The 18,880-nt window shown below is 46.6% G+C and overlaps 1 long non-coding RNA gene across 1 annotated transcript in view; it reads right to left on the minus strand.

Annotated features, from left to right (window-relative positions):
* LOC142071796 (uncharacterized) overlaps window positions 1-18,595 on the minus strand; it is a 37,524-nt gene extending 18,929 nt beyond the window's left edge. Inside the window, exons 1-2 of the long non-coding RNA XR_012667989.1 lie at window positions 18,333-18,595; window positions 9,097-9,226 (exon numbers count right to left, since the gene is read on the minus strand). This is a non-coding gene — a long non-coding RNA (uncharacterized LOC142071796). The remainder of the gene's footprint in view (window positions 1-9,096; window positions 9,227-18,332) is intronic.
* Between the last annotated feature and the right edge of the window lie 285 nt (window positions 18,596-18,880).

Below are 18,880 nucleotides of genomic sequence, written 5' to 3' on the forward strand. Positions count from 1 at the left end.
GCTGCTGGTCTTCCTACTGGCTGGAGTCTCTGGCTAGCTCCTCTCTGCACTCTCCCCCCAACCCCCCGCCCCAAGGTCACATAGCAGAAGTGTGGTGGGCACCACTTGGGTCCTCATGCACCAGAGTTGGGGATGGGGTCTCACCTATGCAGTTCTGGGTCCAGGGGGCTGCTGGGGAAGGGATGGCCGCAGCTGGGCCCCATTCCCCCCCCCCCCCCCGCTGAGTGCAGCAGTCCCTGCTTTGGCTGCTTCTGTTCCTACCCGCTGGAGTCTCTGGTGGTACAGCTGCCCTGGAATAAAAGACCCATGGCACAGTCATGGCTGGTCTGGGTCAGCTGACCCAGGCTCGCAGGGCTGAAAGCTGCAGTTGAGATGTTTGGGCTCAGGGACACCACTCCCCTTGTGGGGTTCCAGAGCTCCAGTCCTACCCCAACACCTGCACAGAAATGTTACTGTCCTGCAAGCCTGAGTCAGCTGACCTGGGGTCAGCCATGGGGGTTTAATTGCTGCAAAGACATACCCTCTCGGTAGTTTCCCGTCCCTTCCCCCACCACACACAGGACACTAGAGAATCTGAGCCCCTTACAATTTACATGCAAATGTCAGATGTATACATAGACCTAAAATTCTCTCTCCTTTCTGAGAGCAGGAAGAGGTTTGTGATTATTATATTATGGGAACGCTGTAGCAAAGATAAACACTGAACATCAGGCTCATGCACCAACTGCTGCAACAACTGGGCCACATTTACAGATGGGGGCCCGCAACTCTCGGCTGCAGTTTCATCATCTCTAAAATATCTACTAGGCATTGATACTTTCTGGCTAGTAATGCTTCCCTATTGGAATAAGAGTGGAAAGAGAATGAATTTTATTTCCAGACTCCAGTCACTCGACCTGGGTCCAGTTACAAAGGTTAATATCCTGCTGTCATATAACAAAAGTCAACTTCTGCAGGTAGCGTTACACCTGGCTCCTGGCTAGCGAGAGTGAACTAGCTCACTCTGGTTCGGCGCTTTGAAAAGGTAAATCGCTCAGTGCTGTTTGTGTGTCAAGAACCCCAGAGAGGAGCCACGTCGGAATCAAGACTCTGCCCTTTACATTTCAGTGCGTTCCAAAATTATGCTGATGTGGGTTAAATTATGTTTTACAGGCAGACTGTGCTGAATTGATTCATTTCCACAAATAGCCTCCCTATTGATTGATAGTCACAGCTGTTTGTTCAAATCCATGTCAAACTCCCAATCCATGATGATGCAGGGGAGATAGTGAGTCCAACCAGTGCTAACTCAACTGTGCCACGTTTTTATTTATTCTTTAATCTTCTGCCCCAGGCCATAGACTGAAAAGATTGTTCGGTTAGAATGAGTGCAGCCATTTGCAACAGCATCCCTCATGGCAGGAGCCTCTGGAGTCCTGATATCCCAGCCCCACTATCAGCAACTGGTGAAGTATAGAGCAGCGAGAGGACCAGGGAGAGCCAGCGTGGGGAGCCAGAGGAATAAGAGCTAGTGGTAGAGAGAGTGGGAGAATCGGGAGAGCCAGCAGCCGGGAAAGAAGGGAGCAGCAGCTACAAGGACGGGACCAGGGAAGCCTGCAGCTGGGGCAGACACAGTGCAGTGTTCCATCTATATAAACACTTAAGACAGATATTCCCACAACACTTGTGCACATGCAAACCTGGGCTGCGGGGTTACTATACAGAACAGCAATTCCCCCAAGTGGTATGCAGCAAAGGGAGCAGCAGCAGAACATTAATGCGGCTCAGAAAAATAGTATGTGATCAGACGATATCCTGATGTCTAGGCTCAAGGGAGCCAAGTAAAGGCTGCATAGGCCACCGAGACTCTGGCGTTTCCTAATTTGAGTGCTGGATTTTGGAGCCTTACTGGTTTTTAAAATGGAGGTTTTTGGTATGTAATATGCAAAATTTTATTATACGGCCCTATAACAGCACGGCACCCACCTCTTGCAAGTGCCCCTTTCTGGTCAGGTGTGTTTGCAGTCTTTAAACCAATCCTGGCCCCGGTATCAGGCCAGACCCCCAGGGCTTCCTCCCTGGATGCAATGGTTTAGCCCTTTTAGTCTGTTCTGGCATCAGCTCTTCAGCTGGGTCTTCTGACAGTTCAGTCCCCTTCTGGGGGTTTACTGCTGTCCAATTGTAGGCCCTTCCCCAGTGGCCTATGGGGGGGACCTGGACCCATCCACTTCTTTGGGTCCCAGCCCAGGGACCCTAAGAATAGCAGCCACGCACCACCACATCCCTTTAGCAAAACTGCCTTCAGCTCCCTGGGCCACTTCCCAGCAGCCCTAGCCTTCACAGTTCAAGCCAAGCAGCCAACCAGGAGCTCTTCCTTGCTCCCTGGGTCACTACTAGCACTGAGCTGTCCATTATGCTGCAATTCCCTTTGACTAACCAGGAGTACCATCTGCACTCCTCTAGCAAGGCACTTCCTGTCTCTGGCATGTTAGCTCCTTTTTATATGATTGGATGCTCCTGCAGCCTCTGATGTGGTTGCTGGGGAAGCAGCCAACTAGCCCGCTTGGAGGATTTCTCCACTGCTCCTTTCCTGGGACAAGTGTGGCAAGACCCTGAGTCATCCACCAGGGGGCTTCTGGGCCTAGTCCACCCCATCATACCTCTGCCCACCCAGATAGGATTGGGGGGGTAGCTCTGTAGAGGGTACTCTCTCTTTTTACCCCCCATTTTTCCCCATATTAGCAGGGTCTTCTCCCTCCCAGACCTCTCTGTCTGGAGGACTATTTGTTATAGTCTCTGTGTGCCATAATCTACCAGGGTCCTTTTCTCTCAGGCCTCTTCACCTTAAGAGTCTGTATTAGTCCTTGCCCCTTTCAATCGGGGGCCTCTCCCCCAGACCTCACTGTCTGGAGAGCTTCTACCCAGGCTTTCCTCTGGTTTCCCAGAGTCTACTCTCCTAGGTCTTTCTTACCTGAAGAGCATGTTTGGGGTCCCTTGACTCACTTTCGCTTCCTGGGCTTTGGGGTCTCTGTACGCCATACCTCTAACAATCTCATACACTGTGTGGGGCAAGTGCTCTTTTCCCTCCTTGGTGAACTGGAGATCTTCGGTCAGCTGTTCATTCTTGAACTTGAAATCCTCCAGCTCCTATTCTGCTGCCTTCAGTCATTTCACCAGGCCATCCTCTCTTCGGAGGGAGCTCACAAAGCCTGCCTGTGCCACTCCTTTCCCTATCCTAGGATCCTGTTCTCTACCCCTTTCACACCTCCCTACGGGGGCAACTCTGTCTGGACCTCTGTGCTAGTTATCACACTGGGTATTTTAACTTGAGTTCCCATGGTACCCTGCTGATCTCTGGGTCTATGGTATCCCTGTTGTAGTCCTCACAGTTGTCTCCCTCTGGGTCTGGGCCAATACTTCCTGCAAAGCCAAGCATTGTTCCCTCTGCCCCTTGGCTTCCAGGACAGTGCTAATTAATCCACTAGAGAGCTCTCACAGAGGGCTAGAAATAGACCCATGATACAGGCACAATCAACTAATACAGCTAGCTGTTCCCCTGGGATACCAGGGTTAAGTGCTACTATTATGGAGGGGCACTGCCTGTGCCCCAATCAGCTTTGTGCTATGACTGCACAGCAGGGGAACCAGGATGCTAAAAACCTTCTAAAAATTTCAAATGGGGTGTAGCACAGGAATTATGGTACTTCACCGTGGCACAGCCAACCATTTATCTCCAATGGGTGTTTCACCAGGGAGTGTCTCTCATTAACCTTGAGGTTTGTGAACAAAAGGAAAGCAGCCTCATGGCTTCATCTACACAGGTAAAACTGGGCTTGAGATGGTCCCATGCCACAAAGTTTACATCCAAGCTTCAAAAGCCTCTGAAGTTCAGCGTTGTTTGGCTCTTGGGCTTCAGCCCATTATGCAAAGTGAGACAAGCTATGAAATTCAGCTCTGACTTTGGACCTTGAAACCCACCTCCCCCTGTCTGGGAGGGGTTTGTATCCCAGGCTTTGGTTTTGGCTTGGTCTCTCTAGTACGATTATACAGCTTCTTCCAGCCGAGAGCAAGTTAAGAACATGTCCTGTTGCTGCTCTGAACCAACAGGCTGCTATGTTGGTTATAATGACAACTTACATTTCCATAGTCCCATGTTTCTGATGGATCAGCAGACATTTTAAAGACTACGTAGATCATTCACTCATCTCTGGGGTTACTATAAAGCCCATGAGTGGTAGGAGCTGCAGTTTTACATCAGTCCTGAACAATGGCAGCTCCAGCAGTGCCCCCTTAACCACGACTCTGAGGTAAGAACATCACCTAGTGACTTGTGCTCCCGTACCCGATATCAACATCTCCCACCCATGCAACTCCAACTCAGAATGCCCTTTTCTGAAGGCGTCACAAAGCCCTTCTTGCTTCTTGTCCAGCATACTAACCAAGGGTGCCAGAGTGTCTACATGAACAATAGTGGGTCTGTTTGTAGTGTGGCTGTGGTCACAATATGATTATGGAAGGAACCGGCTGCTTCTTTCTCAGCAGTTCTGCTTCGGGTGTGTGCTCAAGTCACATCTGATTACTGATGTGCTCATGATCCTTTCTACGTCAGCATGGTGGTGCCAATACGGCTGTGGGAAAGCAAGCTCTGTGTTACTAACGGTGTGAGCGGAGATCTAATCGCAATATCTTGTTAGGCTCAAATAAATTGGTTAGTCTCTAAGGTGCCACAAGTCCTCCTTTTCTTTTTGTTTTATCTGGGATGACAAGAAAAACATAAAGAACAGCCAGCTTATTACAGTATCATCCCAAAGATGATCCCTGACGTGATCATGTTACAGAAACCCCATTTGACCTGGCCACCAGCTCATACAACAAGAAGTTATACGTAGATCTCACTGGACCCCCTACCACGATGTAGAGTTGGTGCTCGCTGCTTGTAGGATGTACTGGGACAAGATTGCACTTGACACGCACACCAGTAGAGTTCCCAGCCATTAACGGCTTCTGGGAGGTAGCATGCACTAGTATTAATATTATTATTCAAGCCATTGTTTCATTGACACCATCATAGTCTGTTCCTAGTGGGAGCCATTCTTAAATCATTGAAACTCTCAGATTCATTGGAGATAGGGCTTCTTCAGAATGCCAAACCTGAAGGCTTCTTTCACGGCCAAGGAAATCACAGTGCAATGCTAAAAGGTATCAACATTGCCAGGCACAGAGGGATGGTGCCATTAATTTTTCAACCAAGAGGCTAGTGGGAAAAAAACTTATTTATGAAAGTCTCCAGAAACCAGAGGACTTCAATAAAATATAGTTCAAAAGAGTGGTGTGTATGTCTCCACGGAGCTCAAACCAAATGTGCTCCCTTCTAGTTTAAACCAAGCTCTACCTAACCGCAAGGCACTATGAAAACCATGCTCCCAGCAATATAATAAATAGCAAAGAAACAGGAGAATCTCCAGGTGAGTAATCACTATCCTCTCTAGCAGCCACATACCAAGCAGATTCAGGAACCTGTTTTTTTTTTTTTTTTTTTTTAGCCTGAAAAGACTATTTTACCTTACACAGCACCAGTACTGCGCTTTCTGGGTTAGGGAGGGGGAGAAAGCCAATGGGATAACACATAAAATCCTCCCTTATCCCGTGCAAGCCCATTTGAAATAACATGTATGGTTAGGGTTCAGAAAGTCAAGCTCAAGAACTGCTTAGAGGGCAGATGCCTGGAGCAAGTCTGCTTTACAGAAGCAAGTCCACTTTATTATATTGTGGTACCTTTTAGCAGCTCAGCAGCCATAGAGGCAAAACCAGCCTCTCTCTGTACAAAGTCCAGCTCAACAAGCTTTGTACCAGAGGCGCTCCATTGCAGCTGGAGACAGAAACCTCCCCATCAGGATGAGGAATGGAAGCAATGCTTAGTAGCTTCCACTGATACTGCTCCCCATCCACTATCAGAGTGGAGAGTTGGCTGATGTGCAGTCTCACTGGCCATGCTCCAGGCCTCCCTTTGGACCTGCCCCCAGTGTCACAGTTCCATGCAAGGCAGATAGCAACACCTACACAGACTATCTATAGCCTGTTGCCTTTATCCTTTATGTGCTAAGAATTGACTCTGTTAAATATTAATATTTTATGCTTGAATATGATGAATTACACTGTTGAATAGCTCTCCCAAGGGAACCCGATCACATGGGTCATAAAAAGTTGCTTATACAGAGCTAGAAAGCACTTGACAATATTCCATCGAGAACCATTCTATGCTGGCAGAGGATGATCTGACAACACAACCACAATAATAATAGCTCTTTCATCAAGGAATCTCTCTTTAAAGTCACTGATGGTTTCACTGAAAGTTTTGGGGAAAAAATGCCCTTTTATAACCATTGCATGATACATCCAGTATTTTCTAGAGAGGAATTTTTCCTCCATTTGTTTTTAATTATTTGTTTCAGTCTTCACTGAAAAGGTTAACTGTGATTAGATACTCAGCACAATTAACATTAAGGGGGAAGGAATGCAAGCCAAAATAGGGAAAAAGCAGGTTAAAAAATATTTAGATAAATTGGATGTATTCAAGTTCACAGAGCCTGATGAAATTCACCCTATGGTATTTAAGGAACTAGCTGAAGCAATCTCAGAACCCGCAGCAATTATCTTCGAGAATTCATGGAGGACAGGTGAGGTCCCAGAAGACTGGAGAAGAGCAAACATAGTACCTGTTGTTAAAAAAGGAAAGAGGACCTGGGGAATTATAGACCCGTCAGCCTAACTTCAAAACCTGGCAAATTACTGGAATAAAATATTAAACAATCAATTTGTAAACACCTCGAGAATAATCGGGTTATAAGGAATGGATTTGTCAAGAACAAATAATAACAAGCTATCCTAAATTTCCATTTTTGACAGGCTTACTGGTCTAGTGGGTGGGGGGAAAGCAGATGATGTGATATATTTTTGATTTTAGTAAGGCTGTTGACACAGTACCACGACTGATTTCCCACCAATATGTCAATGGCATACTGGGCTGTATTAGTTGGAGCATTGCCAGCAGATTGAGGGAAGTGATTATTCCCCTCTATTTGGCACTGGTGAGGCCACATCTGGAGTCCAGTTTTGGTCCCCCCACTACACAAGGGATGTGGACAAATTGGAGAGAGTCCAGCGGAGGGCAACAAAAATTATTAGGGGGCTGGGGCACATGATTTACAAGGAGAGGCTGAGGGAACTAGGATTATTTAGACTGCAGAAGAGAAGAGTGAGGGGGGATTTGATAGCAGCCTTCAACTACCTGAAGGGGGATTCCAAAGAGGATGGAGCTAGACTGTTCTCAGTGATGGCAGATGACAGAACAAGGAACAATGGTCTCAAGTTGCAGTGGGGAAGGTCTAGGTTGGATATTAGGAAAAACCTTTTCACTAGGAGGGTGGTGAAGCACTGGAATGGGTTACTGATGGAGGTGATGGAATCTCCATCCTTATAGTTTTTTAAGGCCCAGCTTGACAAAGCCCTGACTGGGATTAGTTGGTGTTGGCTTTGAGCAGGGGATTGGACTAGATGACCTCCTGAGGTCTCTTCCAACCCTAACCTTCTATGATTCTATGACATACTCATAAGCAAGCTAGGGAAATGTGGTCTAGATTAAATTACTATTACTAAATTACCAAAATAGGTGCAACTGGTTGAAAAACTTACTCAAAGATTCGCTGTTAAACTGGGGGGGGGGCGTGTATCTAGTGGGGTCCCAGAGGGGTCAGTCCAGAATTAGCCCATATTTTCACTGGTGACTTGGATAATGGAGTGGAAACTATGCTTATAAAATTTGCTGAGGACACCAAGATGAGAGGGGTTTCAAGCACTTTGGAGGACAGGATTAGAATTCAAAATTACCTTGATAAATTGGAGAATTGGTCTGAATTCAACAAACTGAAATTCAGTAAGGACAAGTGCGAATTATTTATCTTTGGGAGGAAAAATCAAATGCAAAACTACAAAATGGGGACTCGCTGGCTTGGTGTTAGTACTGCTGAAAAGGATCTGGGGGTTACAGTGGATCACAAGTGGAATACGAGTCAACCATGTGATGCATTTATGAAAAAGGCAAATATCATCCTGGGGTGTCTTTACAGGAATGTCGTATGTAAGACAAGGGAGCTAACTGTCCCACTCTGCTTGGCACTGGTGAGGCTCAGCTGGGGTACTGTGTCCCATTCTGAGCGCCACACTTAGGAAGGACAGAGGAGAGCCTCAAAAATGCTCAAAGGGGCAAAAGGGGCATGTTTAGTCTTGAGAAAAGAAGGCTGAGGTGGGGACCTGATAAGTCTTCAACTATGTTAAGGTCTGTTATGAAGAGGACGGTGATCAATTGTTCTCCCTGTCCACTGAAGGTAATTCAAGAAGTAATGGGCTTAATGTGCAGCAAAGGAGATTTAGGTTAGATATGAGGAAAAACTTTCTAACTATAAAGGCAGTTAAGCTCTGGAATAGGCCTTCAATGAAGATTGTAGAATCCCCATCATTGGAGGTTTTTAAGAACAGATTGGACAAACACCTGTCAGGGATGGTCTAGGTTTACTTGGTCCTGCTGCAGTGCAGAGGGCTGGACTTGATTACTTTTCAGGGTTCCTTCCAGCCCTACATATCTATGACAATCGGAATGAAAAGAGACTCCATGATGCTTAGGATTTCTTCAGCTCCTGCTTCCCTGTGGAGTTACTCCTAATTTACACCTGTGTAAATGAGACCAGAAGCTGGGCCAGAATTCCATGCTCATGACATACCAGTTTATTACTGTTACTTTAGGGCTAGGTCTTGCTCTGATTTCGTTTTACGATCACAATCACACAACCAATGGGTAAACACACAGACACAAAAAAAGAACAATTCACAACAACGAGAACATAAATGTTACATTCAGTCATTTCTGTAGGTCACATGAGGAAGCACATTTTCCAAATGTGGGCTCCTAATTGTCTCTCAATCTCATATTTGGACAGTCAAATTAGCATTTAGGTGCATAAACTGGCATTTTTGTCAACTAATGGGTTGGTCTGAGATTCCAAACATAGAATTTAAACATCCATTAAAGCTCATAGGTTTAAAAATTGGACCTTAAAATACCTTAGTCTCTAAGGTGCCACAAGGACTCCTCGTTGTTCTAGCCAGGAGACTCCATCATGATGAACCTTTGCCTATTCCATGTTACTTTCATTCCCCTTCAGATTCAATAAGGAAAATCCCTGTTTCCAATCTGCCAGATAAAAGGTTGGATTATTAGCACAACTAATTCATCTTTCTCGAGAACCGACTTTATGGAAACTCCTATAGAATTTACTAGGGATGAAACTACAGGGTTCTACAGGAATTAATTTAAAATCTTATCCATTTTAATAAGCATCCTTTTTTCTTATTTATTATTTGAACCGGGGTAGTGCCTAGAGGCCCAAGCCACAATGTGCCAGATGCTGTACAAACATAGAACAAAGAGACAATCCTTGCCCTGAAGAGTTTATAATCTAAGAAGGTACAACCTTCCCATGATTTTCTGGAACCATCCTAGAGCAGGGATATACATCTTTATTAAATTATGTTAAATGGTTTTTAAAACCTATAGAAAGAATATAGATTTTTATTAGATTGTATAGGACTTTTTGAGTAGGGTGGTATCCTGCCTGTTAGGTATCCTGTCTCTGGTTCATACCTAATCCTTGAGAGTAAAGTACTCTACCATGCACTCTCAGTTTGGGCAATGTTGTATTTATGGGTGGCTGTGGGGAGTAATCCTTCCTGAATTCAACAGATAAGTAAGTCATCCTGCGTAAAAGCCTGGGCCTGCTGAAGTCAAAGGCCTCACTGGGGCCAGGATTTCATCTTTATGCTTTAACATAAATTTGCTACCAGAGTCATTTAACCATCTAAGAGACCCCGTTTGGAAAATGAAGGTTCTGTAATCATAAGCAGCAGTCCGTTCTTCCATAGCACCAACAGTTCTGCTGGTGTGTTGCTTTTGGCAAGCATGTGGAGTTACACAGGGGATTTGAAACAACACAGGCTTTTGACTCTAGTTTGAACTTTAAGACCTAGAATATGTGAGACACGGCTGCACAAGCAGAGAGATGCTGTGATGTACAATTTATAACTGCAGGTTGCTGTAAACACGTCAAGTAGATTTCCTGTCTCCTTTCCCTAAGAGTATCATCATCCATTAATTACCATAGTTGACTGAGCACATGGTTTTCCCGAACGCCTCTTAACAGTAAACAAAACCAGATGACCCAATATGTGATAAACTAGTGGTGACATGCCAGGAACCCATTTATTCAGGATAATAGGATGGTGTTCTTTCAGGGAGGAAAAATTGTCTTCGGATGTGAATGAAAAAGAGAGAAGGGAAGAGGCAGACTTCAAAATGTTGTGTAAGAAGTGACATGGGTTGGATGGGGCAAAGGGGAAAGTGTCGAAAATGGCTACCAGGTTACAAGGAGTAAGTTTGACTGTAATGGAGAATACACATAGCAGAGTTTAGGAGGAAAGAGAGAGGGCTAACTGGCAATGTCAAATGTTAGGTGATGGTGGGCTGTGCAAGATGGAACATTAAAGACAATGAGCGATGCAAGATTAAAGCTATGGAAGGTCATGGACTCTGCTCTTTATATTCAGGTCACAAAGTACATTTGTAAGACATCAAACTGCCTAAAATGTAAAACACTTTCAAAATAAACGAGATGAGAGGGAGAATGTTGCAGATTCCTCATCTGCTGGGGATATTCATTTATATTGTTCATTTGTACAAATCTAAATAACTGAAGATGTCAATTGCGACTCTGTAAGGTTAAGTATAGACCAAGTAATGGACTTGTCTATCGAAGAGCTGGGAATAAAAGCCTTGATACGTTCTTTGGATAAATCACTATAGAAAACTGCAGTAGGTTTTTCACCATAGCAGTTGATAATTGACTATGTAGGCTCTCTCCTGTTAGTTACAGGTTAAAATTCACTTCAGCTAGGCAGCGACTGAGAGTCATTACCCTCTTATGGCTATTAACTATATGCTATGAGTTTAGCGGTCTCAGACCAATTCCCAGTGGACAGGTAGAAGAACACAAAAAGGGCCATGCTGGGTCCGACCAATAGTCTATCTAGCCCAGTATCTTGTCTTTCAGCAGTGACTAGTGCCAGATGCTTCAAGGGGAATGAACAGAATAGGGCAATTACTGAGTGATCCACCTGTCATGCTGTCCCAGCTTCTGGCATTCAGAGGCTTAGGGACTTCCAGAGCATGGGGTTCTGTCACTGACCATCTTGGGTAATAGCCACCGTTGGACCTATCCTCCATACATTTATCTAATCTTTTTTAAAACCTAGTTATTATACTTGTGGCCTTCATGACATTCCCTGGCAATGAGTTCCACAGGCTGACTGTGAATTGTGTGAAGAAGTACTTCCTTATATTTGTTGGAAACCTGCTGCCTATTAATTTCAGCGGGTGACCCCTGGTTCTTGTGTTATGTGAAGGGGTAAAAAAACCACTTTCCTATGCACTTTCTCCCCACCAGTCGTGATTTTATAGACCTCTATCACCTCCCCCCTTTGTCATCTCTTTTCTAAGCTGAACAGGCCCAGTCTTTTTAATCTCTCCTGATGAGGAAAGTGTTCCACAGCCCTGTCATTTTTGTTGCCATTCTCTGTACCTTTTCCAGTTCTAGTATATCTTTTTTGAGATGGAGTGATGAGAACGGCACGCAGCATTCAAGGGGCAGGAATACCATGGAGTTATATAGTGACATTATTGTTGCCGGCACAAAGTGCCCGAGGCAAGCAACAGCAAGTTCGTTGCCCAGTATGTGTCACCCAATAATCACAACGGGGTGGAGAAGCAGAAAAGTTTATTTGAAGCTTCAATATGGTACAGGGAGATATTCACCTCAAATCCTGTACACAGAGCAGGAAGTTACACAGACTTTTATACATCCTTTCTTCAGCATACTTATCCAATAGCAAGCTGCCCTAAGTATCCATATAGCCAGCCAATCCAGATACCAGCTAGTTCCCTTTTGCTTTGTACCATCTGTTAAACCATACATAAAGCTGCTTTGTTCAGCATTGTTTTGCCATATCTGCCCTGTCTGACCTTGTTTAGTTTCAGACAGTCTGACTTTGCAACATATTGTTGCAGATCCTCAGCATAACTGCTGCGAGTGCCTCCAGGCGGGGGGGCCAAGGTCACTTGGGCCTAGTGCGAGGGGGTTCATTGACACTCGTGGTCTTCCATCCCCTCAAGTTACCTAGTGGCCATGCCCAGTGTCCCCAACATTATGATATTTTCTGTCTTATTGTTTATCCCTTTCCTGATCGTTCCTAACACTGTTAGCTTTTTTGACTGCCACTGCATATTGAACAGATGTTTTCAGAGAACTTATCCACGATCACTCCAAGATCTTTTTCTTGAGTGGGAAAGAACATTTAGACCCCATAATATGTATAGTTGGGATTATGTTTTCCAGTGTGCATTTCATTGCATTTATCAACAGTGACTTTCATCTGCCATATTGTTGCCTAAGTCACCCAGTTTTGAGAGATCTCTTTGTAACTCCTCGCAGTCAGCTTTGGACTGAACAAAATTACTCAAGATCGTATCCTATGCAAACTTTGCCACCTCAGTATTATCCCCTTTTCCAGGTCATTTATAAATATTCTTAATAGCACATGTCCTTGGGGGACCTCAGTATTTACCCTCTCTCCATTGTGAAAACTGACCATTTAGTCTTACTCTTTGTTTCCTGTTTTTAACCAGTTACTGATCCATGAGAGGACTTTCCCTCTTTTCCCATGACAGCTTACTTTGTTTAAGAGCCTTTGGTGAGGGACCTTGTCGAAAGCTTTCTGAAAGTTCAGGTACACCACTTCAACTGGATCACCCTTGTCCATATACTTGTTGACCTCCTTAAAGAATTCTAATAGATTAGCGAGGCATGATTTCCCTTTATGTAAGGGGACTGTTGCCCCCTTACTAACATTCAGTGGGGGTGTTTTGGTTGGCTAGCTCACAGTACTAAAAAGGAAGGGTCGATGGGGAATCAGGACCCTGAGACTGACAGCCCCCAGGAACAATGGGGAGAGGCCAATGCTCCAGGTCAGCCTGAATGACAGGGCGAGCAGGCTAATCAGGGAGTCAGGAAGCCAGGGGGGTCCTGTCCTCCATGTGAGCTGGAATTGCCTGGGTCAGACAGAGTGGGGCCGAGCTAAGGAGAAAGCAGGGGCCCAAGCTGAGCTGGGGAGCAGAGTTGTGCCGATCCAGAGGGGCCAGAAAAGCAGCCCAGAGAGAGCAGACCCTGTCCTGGGAGCAGAGCTGCAGCCCTAAAGCCAGAGGCACAGCCCAGAGAGAGCAGACTTGCCCTGGGAGGAGAGCTGCAGCAACCAGAGTCAGAGGGGCCAGAAAAACAGCTCAGGAAGCAGGTCAGTGCTGGGAGCAGAGTCACAGAAGCAGCCTGCAGAGCAGTCCTGTCCTGGGAGCAGAGCTGCAGCAACCAGAGCCAGAGGGGCCAGAGAAGCAGCCCAGGGAGCTGGAGGCAGAGCAGCAGCCGTGCAGAGACCGAGTGGTGGAGCTGGAGCTGGGGCTGGAGCAGTCCGGAGCTGGGTGCGGTGAGCAGCGGGGGAGAGCGAGGGGGACCCTGGGCAGTGGGCCCAGCACAGGGAGACGCCTCAGCCAACAGGCTCTGCGGGCCAGGCTTGGACTGTAACCCCAACAGGGCGGGGGCGATACTGGGAAGAAGGGTCCTGCTACTTAGAGCCTGAGAGCGTGTGGCCACCACCAGAGCAAGTGTCCAACCCACAGCATCCCTGCAGCACAGACAAGGCCTGAGAAGGAGGCCGGGGACTTACGAGGAACAGACTGTGAACTGCCCTGACATACCAGAGACGCTGTTTGTGATGTTCCCTGCTGCAGAGCGGGGTGATGTGTTTCCTTTAACCTTTCCCATTTTGCTTTATTCTTTTTCAAATTAATTGTTGATTAAATAACTTGCATTTGCTTTAACTTGTATGTAATGGTCAGTGGGTCAGAGGAGTGCCCAGTGCAGAGAGAGTACCCCAGAGTGGGGACACCCTAGCCCCTGTCCTAGGTGACCACAGCAGGGTTGGGGGTCGAGCCCCCCCCGGAATCCTGGGCCCAGCCTTGTTGGGGTTACGAGGACTCTGCCAGACAGGAGAGTGGAAGGGGAGTCCTCAGGGGCAGAGAGGCCACTGGGTAAAGGAAGTGGGAGTGAGGACTCAGATCCTTTCACTAGTCCACTTCACCGGGGTAGTGCAGAAGCCAGGAAAGTTCCCCACAAGAGCGGGACTATTCCCCTGCTTACATTTACAAAAGCCATGTTGGCTCTTCCCCAAAATATAGTGTTCAGCTACATGTCTGATAATTTTGTTCTTTCCTATAGTTTCAACCAATTTTCCTGGTACTGAAGTTAGGCTTTTTGACCTGTAATTGTTAGGATTGCCTCTGCAGTCTTAAAAAAATAAATCAGCTTTACATTAGCTATCCTCCAGTCATCTCGTACTGAGGCTGATTTAAGCAATATGTTATATGCCACACTTCGTAGTTCTGCAATTTCATATTTCAGTTCTTTCAGACCTCTTGACTGAATACCATCTGGTCCTGGTGACTTATTACTGTTTAATTTACAATTTGTTCCAAAACCTTCTCTATTGACCTCTCAGTCTGAGGCAGTTCCTCAGCTTTGTCACCAAAAAAGAATGGCGCAGGTGTGGGAATCTCCCTCTCATCGTCTGCAGTGAAGATGAAGGCAAAGAATTTATTCAGCCTTGTCTTCCTTGAGTGCTCCTGCAGTGGTTCAGTGGCGGGGTTCCTCCCCTTCTGGGTCCGTGGGAGGCCAGTCCACCTCATTACGTCTCTGGGCATCGCCTGTAGTGGGGAATTAGCTTTGTGGCAAGAGTCGATAGCTTGGGCCTGTGTTCAGGTCCAAGCAGCAAAAGGCAGTTAGGTGGCCCAGGCCCTCAGGCAGGGCAGGGCAATGAGTCCATAGCTCAGGCCTGTTTCAGGGTCAAGCAACAGTTAGGTAGCCCAGGCTCCCAGGCAGGGCGAGGCAATGAGTCTGTAGCTCAGGCCTGCGTTCGGGGCCAAGCAGCAAGGGGTTCAGGCATCCTTGCTCCAGCAACTGGCCGAAAAACACCCGCTCCTTGGCATAGAGAAGGGGAGACTGCCACCCCAGGGTTGAGGTGGCAGGGGGGCACACAGGCCCACCGACTCCACTGAGCCGCAGCCGAAGGCCGTAACAATGGCAGTGAGATTTGCCACTGGGTTAGCAGGGATCCTGACTGCAACACACTGACCTAAACTCAGGCAGTGCTGCAGCCAGAGTAGGGTCAGCTGCCTCTGGGCCACTTCCTACCTCCGCCTCAGGTTGTACCTGGGTCTGTCGAGGGTTGTCCAGATCATCAGGGTAGAAGGCCTGTGGTAGTCCTGGCAACTCCTCCGTGGTCTGGTCAACATATGGCTCCAGTGGCTCTGACCAATCCTCAGCTCTGCGGGGGCCTGAAGCAGTCTCCCAGCTCGGGAGCAAGCAGAAGGCGTCTGGCTCCTCCAGCAGTTGCAGTCCAACTACACTTCCAGGCCTGCCTTTTATACTTCCTGTCCTGCCCACTGACTTCCAGTGGGAGGGGTGAGTATGGCCTGGCTCCACCCACCAGGGTGGACGTTCCAGTGGGGGGTTCCCCCCTCCAGGTCTCTGGGAGCTCCCTCAACCCCAGTCCAGCTGCTGGTTGTTCTTATTGGAAGGGCTGGGAAGTGGGCGGGCGCAAGCCCACCCATTTCTAAAGGCCCCTCCCCCAGCCTAGTGGGAGGGACCACTGGACCTGGGAACCAACTGAAAACGAGGGACAACTAATGAATAACAGGGTCAGGAGTGAAGGTCATAGGTTCAAAACTAGGGATCCAGAGGGGGACACCGAGCAGAGAACCTCAAACAGCACCCACCGCTCCTCAAAGCTTTCTATGGAGCCAGTGGACGCTTCCCAAAGGAACTCTGCCCGGATGCGTCAGATCAGGGAGGAACAGAAATAGGCCCCACAGTCGCAGAGCACCTCCCCGTCTAGCATCCTCCTCCTGGTGTTGAAGATGGGCACTTTGGCCAGGACCAGGAGGAGGTTGATGAGGAGTTCTCACGACTTGGTGGGCCCACGGACAGGGTGTGCAAATATAAACTGCTCCTTCCTAGTCTCACACATCTGTGCAGAATTCCTCTGGGCGATGTCCGCTGGCTCCCTAGACAGCTTTGAGGAGCAGTGGGTGCTGTCCAGCGTTCTCTGATCAGTGTCCCCCTCTGGGTCCCTAGTTATAAACCTTTGACCTCTACTCCCGTTCCTGTTGTTCATTAGTTTTCCCCCGAATTCAGTTGGTTCCTGGATCCAGTTGACCCTCCCACAAGGCTGTCGGAAGGGCCTTTTGACGTAGGTGGGCTTGTGCCCGCTCGCCTTCCAGGATTTCCGATAAGGCCTCACTACAGCTCCTTTAGCATCTCGATTGTTCAGTGACCCCACTGACTGGCTGGCTTCCTGCTTCTGATGCACTTAAATTTTTTTGCTGTTAGTTTTGTGTCTTTTGCTAGTTGCTCTTCAAGTTCTTTTTTGGCTTGCCTAATTAGAGTTTTTACACCTGACGTGCCAAAATTGATGCTCCTTTTTATTTTCCTCAGTAGGATCTGACTTCCAGTTTTTAAAGGGTGGCTTTTTGCCTCTAACTGCCTATTTTACTCTGTTTATCCATGGTGGCTTTGGGGGCAGGGTCCTCTTACTGTTTTGTTTGATTTGGGCTATACATTTAGTTTGAGCCTCTATTTTGGTGTTTTTAAATAGTTTCCATGTAGCTTTCAGGTGTTTCATCCTGCTGACTTTTCCTTTTAATTTCTATTTAAGTAGCTTCCTCATTTTTGTGTAGTTCCCCTTTTTGAAGTTAAATGCTATTGTGGTGAGTTTCTTCAGTATTTCCTCCCCTACAAGGATGTTAAATTTAACTACATTATGGTCACTGTTACCAAGCTGTTTAGCTATATTCACCTCTTGGACCAGATCCCGTGCTCCACTTAGGACTAAATCAAGTATTGCCTCTCCCCTTGTGGGTTGCAGGACTAGCTGCTCCAAGAAGCTATCATTAACGGTGTTTAAACATTTTACCTCTGTTTTCTGGCCTGAGGTAACATGTTCCCAGTCAATATGGGGATAGTTGAAATCCTCCATTATCATTGAGTTTGTTGTCTTTGTATCCTCTCTAATCTCCCTGAGCATTTAACAATCATTGTCACTATCCTGGTCAGGTGGTCAGTAGTGAATAATAAGACTATAGCAGTAAGAATAGAAGCATGAAATTTCTGCCCCTAGAGATTCTATAGTACAGTTTGGTTCATTTAAGATTTTGACTCTACGCTTTCTTTCACATATAGTGCCACTCCCCCGCCAGCACAACCTACTCGGTCATTCCTATATTTTGTGCCCTCATATTATCATGCCCCATTGATTATCATCATTCCACCAAGTTTCTGTGATGCCCGTTATATCAATATCCTCATTTAATATCCAGCACTCAAGTTCACCCATCTTAGTATTTAGACTTCTAGTGTTTGTATACAAGCACTCATAAAATTTGTCAATATTTAGTTGTCTGCCTTCATGTCATGTAACTGAATGGGACTCTTTCATTTGACTGTTTCTCTTCAGTTCCTATCTATACTTCATCAACTTCTATCCTCTCCCATTTACTAGGATATAGAGAATCCCCTTAATAGATCCTCCCCTAAGGGATGTCTCTGTCTGAACCATGTGCTCCTCTACACCTGTTGGCTTTCCCCCAGCTCTTAGTTTAAAACCTCCTCTGTGCCCTTTTTAATTTTATATTCCAGCAATCTGGTTCTGTTTTGGTGTAGGTGGAACCCATCCTTCCTATATAGACTTCCCCCTTTCCCCCAAAATTCCCCTGTTCCTAATAAACCTAAATCCCTCAACCCAACACAGTCTCATCCACGCATTGAGACCCTGCAATTTTGTTTATCTACCTCCCTGCATGTGGAACTGGAAGCATTTCCGAGACCGCTACCATAGAGGTCCTGGACTTTAATCTCTACCTAGCAGCCTAAATTTGGCCTCCAGGACCTCTGTCCTATCTTTCTCTATGTCATTGGTACCTACATGCCGCGGCCACTGGCTCCTCCCCAGTACTGTGTATAAGTCTGTCTAGATGTTTCGAGAGGTCCGCAACCTTTGCACCCAGCAGGCAAGTCACCATGCAGTTCTCCCACTCATCACAAACCTTAATATATATTTTCAATAATCAAATTACTCATTACTGTTACCTGTCTCTTCCTAATAACTGGGGTCCCCTCTCCTGGAGGGATATCTTCAGTGCAAGAGGATACCATGACATCATCTGAAAGCAAGGTCCCACATCACAGCCGCATCACAAAGCCACCGTTATCACTGACTGATTCCCTTTTCTAGTCATCTAAGCAGAGGACCAAGGGTTGAATGGGAAGTAGAGACTGAACTCCCTTCTCATCCAGGCAGGTCAGTATGAAGGCACATTGGAAGGGACAGTGAGTAGGATGAAGCTTGAACTGTCTCTGTTAGTGAGTCTGTGGATAAAGAAAGCACATTAACTCCCTCGACTGAGACTGACGTCATTAATATTCTAAATATACCTTACTGGGCCCTATTACTGCAGGCATGGAAAGGGGGCGAGGAGAGAGAAAAAGAGTACTGAACTAAAGCAGACCATACAATTCCACTCAGTGACATTTTAAGCTCTTAATTAAAGCTCAGCCATGCTGTATCCATCCATCCCCAGGACTAGCAACTGTTCTGGAACTGACAATTTGCCCAGGAATTTGGAAGATTCCTGTTC

The sequence above is a fragment of the Caretta caretta genome, chromosome 4, assembly GCF_965140235.1.
Source record: "Caretta caretta isolate rCarCar2 chromosome 4, rCarCar1.hap1, whole genome shotgun sequence".
Classification (NCBI taxonomy): domain Eukaryota; kingdom Metazoa; phylum Chordata; order Testudines; family Cheloniidae; genus Caretta; species Caretta caretta.